A 7790-nucleotide genomic window follows, 5' to 3' on the forward strand; every position below is an offset into this window, starting at 1 on the left:
TTTTACTATGTTTCAGTTTATGATGCTTCACAGATCCTGCGTTTTTTACAAGTTGAAGGTTTGGGCTACCTCTGTGTCAAGCAAGTCTTTGGCACCATTTTTTCCAATAGCACTTGCTCACTTTGTGTTTCTGTGTCACATTTTGCACTCTTCACAGTATCTCAAACTTTTGCATCACTGTTATATTGTTACGGTGATCTGTGATCAGTGATATTCCACATTATTATTGTAATTGTTTGGGGGCTCCAGGAACCATATCCATATAAAAGGCAGATGTAATCGATAATGTTAAGTGTGTTTTGACTGCTCCACCAACCAGCCACTGCCCCATCTCCCTCATCTCCTTGGGCCTCCCTATTCCCCGAGACACAACAATATTGAAGCCAGTCAATAACCTATAATGGCCTCTAAGTATTCAAGTGAAAGGAAGACTCACATGTCTTATTCTTTAAATCAAATGCTAGAAATGCTTAAGCTTAGTGAGGGAGGCATGTCAAAAGCTGAGACAGTCCAAAAGCTAATCCTCTTGAGCCAAACAGTTAGCTAAGGTGTGCATGCAAAGGAAAAGTTATTGAAGGGAAATAAAAGGGCTAATCCAGTGAACACACAAATGATCAGACACCGAAACAGCCTTATAGCCGATGTGGAGAAAGTTTTAGTGATCTGGATAGAAGATTAATCCAGCCACAAAGTTCCTTGAAGCCAAAGCCTAATCCAGAGCAAGGTCCTAACTCTCTTCAGTTCCATGAAGGCTGAAAGAGGGCGAGGAAGCTGCAGAAGAACAGTTTGAAGCCAGCAGAGGTTGATTTATGAGGTTTAAGAAAAGAAGCCACCTCCATCACATAAAAGGGCAAGGTGAAGCAGAAAGTGCTAAGATAACCTATGAAGGTAGCTACACTAAACAACAGATTTTCAGTGTACACAAAACAGCCTTCTATTGCAAGAAGATGTCATTTAGAACTTTCATGGCTGGAGAGAAGGTGTCAATGCCTGGCTTCAAAGCTTTGAAGGACAGGCTGACTCTCTTCTTAGGGGCAAATGCAGTTGAAGCCAAGGCCCATTGGCCATTTTGAAAATCTTAGGGCCCTTCAGAATTATGCTAAATCTACTCTGTCTGTGCAGAGTAGGTTTGGAAGAATAAAGCCTGTATGACAGCACATCTGTTTACAACATGGTTTACCAAATATTTTAAGCCCACTGTTGAAACTTGAAGTGAACGTTGCTCAGTGGTGTCTGACTCTTTGCAAGCCCATGGACTATACCTGGAATTCTCCAGGCCAGACTACTGGAGTGGGTAGCTGTTCCCTTCTCCAGGGGATCTTCCCAACCCAGGGATTGAACCCAGGTCTCCCACATTGCAGGCAGATTCTTTACTAGCTGAGCCATGGGGGAAGCCCAAAATACTGGAGTGGGCAGCCTATCCCTTCTCCAGAGGATCTTCCTAACCCAGGAATGGAACCAGGGTCTCCTGCATTGCAGGCAGATTCTTTACCAGCTGAGCCTACTCCTCAGAAAAAAATTCCTTTCAAAATATTACTGCTCATCGACAATGCACCTGGTCACCCAAAAGCTCTGATTGAGATAGACTATGAGATTAGTGTTGTTTTCATCCTGCTAACACAGCGTCCATCCTGCAGTCCATTGATCAAGGAGTAATTTTGACTTTCAAGTCTTGTTCATTGTCGTTGTTCAGTGGTCAAGTCATGCCCGACTCTTTGCGACCCCATGGACTGCAGCACCACAGGCTTCCCTGTCCCTCACCATCTCCCAGAGTTTGCCCAAGTTCATGTCAATTGCATCAGTGATGCCATCCAGCCATCTCATCCTCCATTGCCTTTTCAAGTCATTATTTAAGAAATACATTTCCTACAGCTATAGTGCTATAGATAGTGAATGATTCCTCTATGGATATGAGAAAATTACATTGAAAACCTTCTGAAAAAGATTCACCATTCTAAATGCTACTAAGTATATTGTGATTCATGGCAGGAGGTCAAAATAAAACATTAACGGGAGTTTAGAAGAAGTTGATTCCAACTCTCATGGATGACTTTGAGGGGCTAAAGATTGCAGTGGAGGAAGTAACTGCAGATGCTATAGAAATAGCAAGAGAATTAGCAGTGGAGCTTGAAGATATGACTGAATTGCTGCAATCTCATGATAAAACCGTAGTGGATGAGGAGTGGCTTCTTATGGATGAGCAACGCAAGTGGTTTTTTGAGACAGAAACTATTCCTGGTAAAGATACTTTGAAGATGGTTGAAATGATGACAAAAATTTTAGAATATTACATAAACAGTTGACAAAGCAGGGGCAGAGTTTGACAAGATTGACTCAAATTTTGAATGAATTCTACTGTGGGTAAATGCCATCAAACAGTGTTGCATGTGACAGAGAAATTTGAGAAAAGAAGAGCCAACTGGCACAGCAAAGTTCTTTGTTGTCTTATATTGAGAAATTGTCACAGCCACCCCAACCTTCAGCAAGTACTACCCTGATCAATCAGCAGCCATGAACATCAAGGCTAGATCTTCCACCAGCCACAAGATCATAACTCACTGAAGGCTCAGATGATGGTTAGTACTTTTTAGCAATAAAGTATTTTTAAATTAAGGTTTGTACATCACTTCTTTCAACAATGCTACTGCATACTTAATAGACTATAGTATAGTGGAAAAATAACTTTTATTTGCACAGGGAAAATGAAAAATTCATGTGACTCTATTGCAATATTTGCTTCGTAGCAGTAGTTTGGAACCAAAATCGCATTATCTGCAAGGCTTGCCTGTACTTGGGGATATCACATACGAGAGTAATTTGGCAATATCTAGTCCATCTGAATATGCACATTCCCTAATGCCCAGTAGTTCCACCTTTTGTCATTTATCTCTGAAGAACTCTTGCACACCTGAAAAAGTAACCTGTTCAAGGTGTTTAGCACAGCATTGTAATAGGAATCAATCTAGGTATTCATCAAAAGAGAAATGAATCATCTGTGTTATAGTCATACTGTGTAATACAAGGCAGCAGATACAATGAATGATCTAGATACACATGTATTAACATGGATAAATATACTCATAATGTTAAATGAAAAATGCAAGCTGCAGAATGATATGTATACAGGAAATCATTTATATGAAGTTTAAAAAACAATAATACTGTATCCTATCTTTGAACACAAATATACACAGTATACTAACATGCATGGGAAGCATACACTCAAACTACAGTCTGCAGGGGACCTGTAAGGAGAGCAGGGAGAGCAGTGTAATCGGGGGGCAACAACTCCACCCGGAACACCTCTGTTTTTCGTTTTAATTTATTTTATCTTGGGGTATAGCCGATTAGCAAACAATGCTGTGATAGTTTCAAATGAACAGTGAAGGGACTTCAGCCATACATATACATATGTATCCATTCTCCACCAACAATTTTTTTCTTACAAAAGGCAAGGCATTAGCATTCATTAACTTTGGGTTAGAGTCATGGGTATTCAGTATATTGATCTTTATATTTTCTCTGTTTGAAATAGTTCGTAATTTAAAAATAAATAAGACAAGAGAAAATAATGGGCTTCCCAGGTGGCACTAGTGGTAAAGAACCCACCTGCCAACACTTCTTAAGTAAGAAATGTGGGTTTGATGGCTGGGTCGGGAAGATCCCCTGGAGAAGAGAATGGCTACCCACTCCAGTATTCTTGCCTGGGGAATCCCATGGACAGAGGAGCCTGGCTGGCTACAGTCTATAAGGTCACAAAGAGTCGGACACCACTGAGCAATGTGGCACTCACGCACCACCCCCCATCAAAATGCCCACTCCAATGCATTTCTCTCATAAGCAAATTCCTACTAAAGCGTTTATCCATTCAGCAAATGTTTATTGAGTAGGCACTATATACCCATCATTTGCTTTTAAAAACAAATGATACCCGAATCTAGATGAATGAATCTCTAATATTTGAGTTTCAGTTACCAAGACAGACCAGGCAAAACCAATACAATATTGTAAAGTAATTAACCCCCAATTAAAATAAATAAATTTATATTAAAAAAAAAGATTTAGGAACCAGCAGGAGGAGCCTTCATGGTATCTCTCAAATGATAATCCATATCTGGACAGAAAAGAGAAAGGAGTAAAAGAGAGGCAAAAAGCAAGTTGGGGAGAGTAGGCAGTGAATTTTAAAAGGAATGCCTGGGAACACCTAGAGCTCACAAAGTTGTTACCATGTTTTAGAAGAACCACTTTCTCCCTGTGAGTGGTCCCACTTCCTTTCAGATCTATCCCAGTGCTTTAACATTTTAATAGTTCGAACATAGGTGTTAAACCCAGGCCTTTGGTGAGCCTCAGATGCTCTCCACATCAATGCCAAAGGAGGAGTCAGAACTACACCACATCAAAAGAAAAACCCTCTATCAAGTAGTAGAGGATGGTGTAGGTTTTACTGGAGATTTTGTGGTGAGGAAGAGGCAAAGGTTTACATCAAAGGGCAAATGATTCATCAAAATCCTCAATTCCTGGTACGTCATGTTTCTGAAAAGACAAAATTTTAGAAATGGAGAACATATTAGTGGTTGCTACGGGTTAGGAAGGGTGAACAGGAAGCAGTTGCTGTGGTTATGAAAGGCAGCATGAACAATCCTTTAGCGACGGCAATGTTCTTGATATGGTGGCAGACACACAAGCCTGGTGGTGGTTTAGTCAATAAGTTGTGTCCGACTCTTTACGACCCCATGGACTATAGCCCACCAGGCTCCTCTGTCCATGGGATTCCCCAGGCAAGAATACTGGAGTGGGTTGCCATTTCCTTCTCCAGGCGATCTTTCCCACCCAGGAATCAAACCCGGGTCTCCTGCACCGTAGGCAGATTCTTTACCAACTAAGCTACACACAAGCCTACACACGTGATAAAATTGCATAGAATTAAACACACACATGCACACAGATAAGATGGCTGAATTGTACCAATATCAATTTTCTCGTTGTGGTACTGTTGTTGTTGTTTAGTGGCTCAATCGTGTCTGACTCTTTTGTGACCCCATGGACTATAGCCCTCCAGGCTCTTCTGTCCGTGGGATTTCCCAGGCAAGAATATTGGAGTGGGTCATTTCCTCTGCCAGGGGATCTTCCTGGCCCAGGTATTGAACCTGCATCTCCTGCATTGCAGGCATATTCTTTACCACTGAGCCACCTGGAAAGCACCCTGTGGTACTGTACTATTGTTTTATATTATCTATCATAGGGGGCTTCCCTGGTGGCCCAGTGGTAAAGAATCCATCTGCCAATGCAGGAGATACAGGTCCGATCCCTGGGTCAGGAATACCCCCAGGAGGAAATGGCAACCCACTCCAGTATTCTTGCCTGGGAAATCCCATGGACAGAGGAGCCTGGGGGGCAACAGTCCATGGGGTCGCAAAGAGTCCGACATGACTGAGCACATACACACACATCTATCATAGGGGGAAACAGCATAAGGAGTAAATCAGATCTCTGTATTATTTTTTATGGCATTTGGACTTAGATTATCTTAATAAAAATTCAGTTAAAGAAATATAATTAGTCTTCTTTATTGCTCAGTCCACATTCAATCTTCTTCTCATTTCTTGTCCTATCAATTTAGCTCTATCACACCTCTCAATTTCAGGCAGTAGCCAAATCGATAAACTTCCAGGTATCTTACCACAACCTTCAAAAATGGATCTTTCCCTAAACTAGAAAGGCATTAGCACACATTATCCTAAAGAGACCATAGTGAAGTTCCTTAAAGAAACCTGAAATGTCTTGATAAAATTAACAGATTGACCAGAGGTCAAGCATCACCTATTGCTAGTAAAAGCAAAAAAAAAAAAAGAGAGAGAGAGAGAAAAAATTAAACAAAAAGCACCTTAAACTCAATGGCTTTGAAGAACAACCATTTCAGACTGACCTGGGGGCACAGTGGATAAAATCTACCTGCCAGTGCAGGAGACACAGGTTTGATCTCTTGTCCGGGAAGATTCCACATGCCCTGGAGCAACTAAGCCTGTGCACCTAAACTACTGAGTCCTCAAGCTGTAACTACGGAAGCTCACACACCCTAGAGTCTGGTCCTCAAGAAGTGAAGCCATGGCAACAAGAAGCCCGCACACCACAACGAAGAGTAGCCCTCACTGGCCGCAATGAGAGAAAGCCTGCACAAAGCAACAAAGACCCATCACAGCCAAAAATAAATAAATGAATATTTTTTTTAGAAAACTGTACCCAAAAAAAGAACCCATATCTTCTCATTCATGAGTTGGTAGATTGACAGTGATTGGCTTATCAAGAGTGAGTTCAAAGGAGCAGCTCTGTGTCAAGCTGCAGGTCCAGCTGAGCTTACTGCTTAGAAGCTCAACTCCACTTATGTCTATTTTTTCTGGGACCCAGACTGCAGGTACAGCTCTCCTTACGTGATAACAGAGGCACAAGAAACGCATGTATATTTCTTGTCTCTGTTTACATCATGTCTGCTAACATCCCACTGACCAAAGCAAATCGCATGATTGAGTTCAAAGTCAACAGGTGAAAATGTGTACCCCTCCCATGGATTTGGGAGGAAGAAGTAGATGTTTTTGAACAGGAATGTAATCTATCAGATCAATCAATGTGTATCATGTCTGTGCTAGAGACCTGTCACTCTTCTGTTACCTTCCTGGCAGAGGCTAAGTCTCCTCCACTAAACTTCTAGAAATCCTCAAATGCTCTCTTTAGGGAATATTGAATCACATATTTACTGGAGTGAAGGAGATAAATGATGTTATTTGACTTGAATAGAAATGGGTCTGGGGGCAGCATGTACAGACAAATTGCATCTCATTGATAGGTTAGGAATTCCACAAATTACCCAGTCGCTCACCCAATGGGAAAAAAATGTTATAAAGAACCCAGAGTGTCAGGGAAGGTGCAGAGAGGCATTCTGATCAAATGGAAATTGTTAACAGAGACAGTTGTAGTTGCTTGTTTTAGTCATTCCTTCAGTAAATATTTCTTGACTCTCTACTATGGCCAGGCACTGTGCTGAGGGCACATGCTGAGCAAAACAGCTGACATACCTAAGACTGTGAAGTAGCATAGAAGAAAGACAGTGCTGGGTACATGTATATGTATGGCTGAGTCCCTTCGCTGTTCACCTCAAACGATCACAACACTGTTAATCGGCTCTACCCCAGTACATACTGTTTTTACTGTTAAAAAATAAAAATTAAATTAAAAGAAAAGAAAGACAGTGCTGTGATAGTGAATAATCATTGTAGGAGGGGAAAGCACAACTTAGGTAGAATGGTTGGGGACACCTTACTAAACAGGTAGTATTTAGGCTGAGACTTGACGAGTGATAAAGATCTACCCATGTGAAGAACTAGAGAAATCACATAATCAAGAGGTATAGATCTGAGTTTACTGTCTATAACATTGATGAGAAAAGTTAAAAGACCAAAAGACATTATATGATAGATGCCATTGATGGCAGGAGAAAAAAGTCTATGGCATATAAAATGGGAAGCAAAAGAGATACAATAGCTCTTTGTCCTGTCCTTTGGTGGTGGTGGTCAGTCGTTAAGTCATGTCCAACTCTTGCAACCCCACGGACTGTAGCCTGCCAGGCTCCTCTGTCCATGGGATTTCCCAGGCAAGAATACTGGGTTGCCATTTCCTTCTTAAAGGGATCTTCCTGATCCAGGGACCAAACGTGGGCCTCTTGCACTGCAGGCAATCTCCTGCATTGCAGGCAGATTCTTTACGACTGAGCTATCAGGGAGGCCCCAGAATCATAT

The 7790-nt window shown here is 41.5% G+C and overlaps 1 pseudogene; it reads left to right on the top strand.

The window, feature by feature from the left end:
• The first annotated feature begins 400 nt into the window (after positions 1-400).
• On the top strand, positions 401-2575 carry LOC133242317 (tigger transposable element-derived protein 1-like; annotated as a pseudogene).
• Positions 2576-7790: the final 5215 nt, after the last annotated feature.

This window comes from Bos javanicus, chromosome X, assembly GCF_032452875.1.
Source record: "Bos javanicus breed banteng chromosome X, ARS-OSU_banteng_1.0, whole genome shotgun sequence".
Lineage (NCBI taxonomy): Eukaryota > Metazoa > Chordata > Mammalia > Artiodactyla > Bovidae > Bos > Bos javanicus.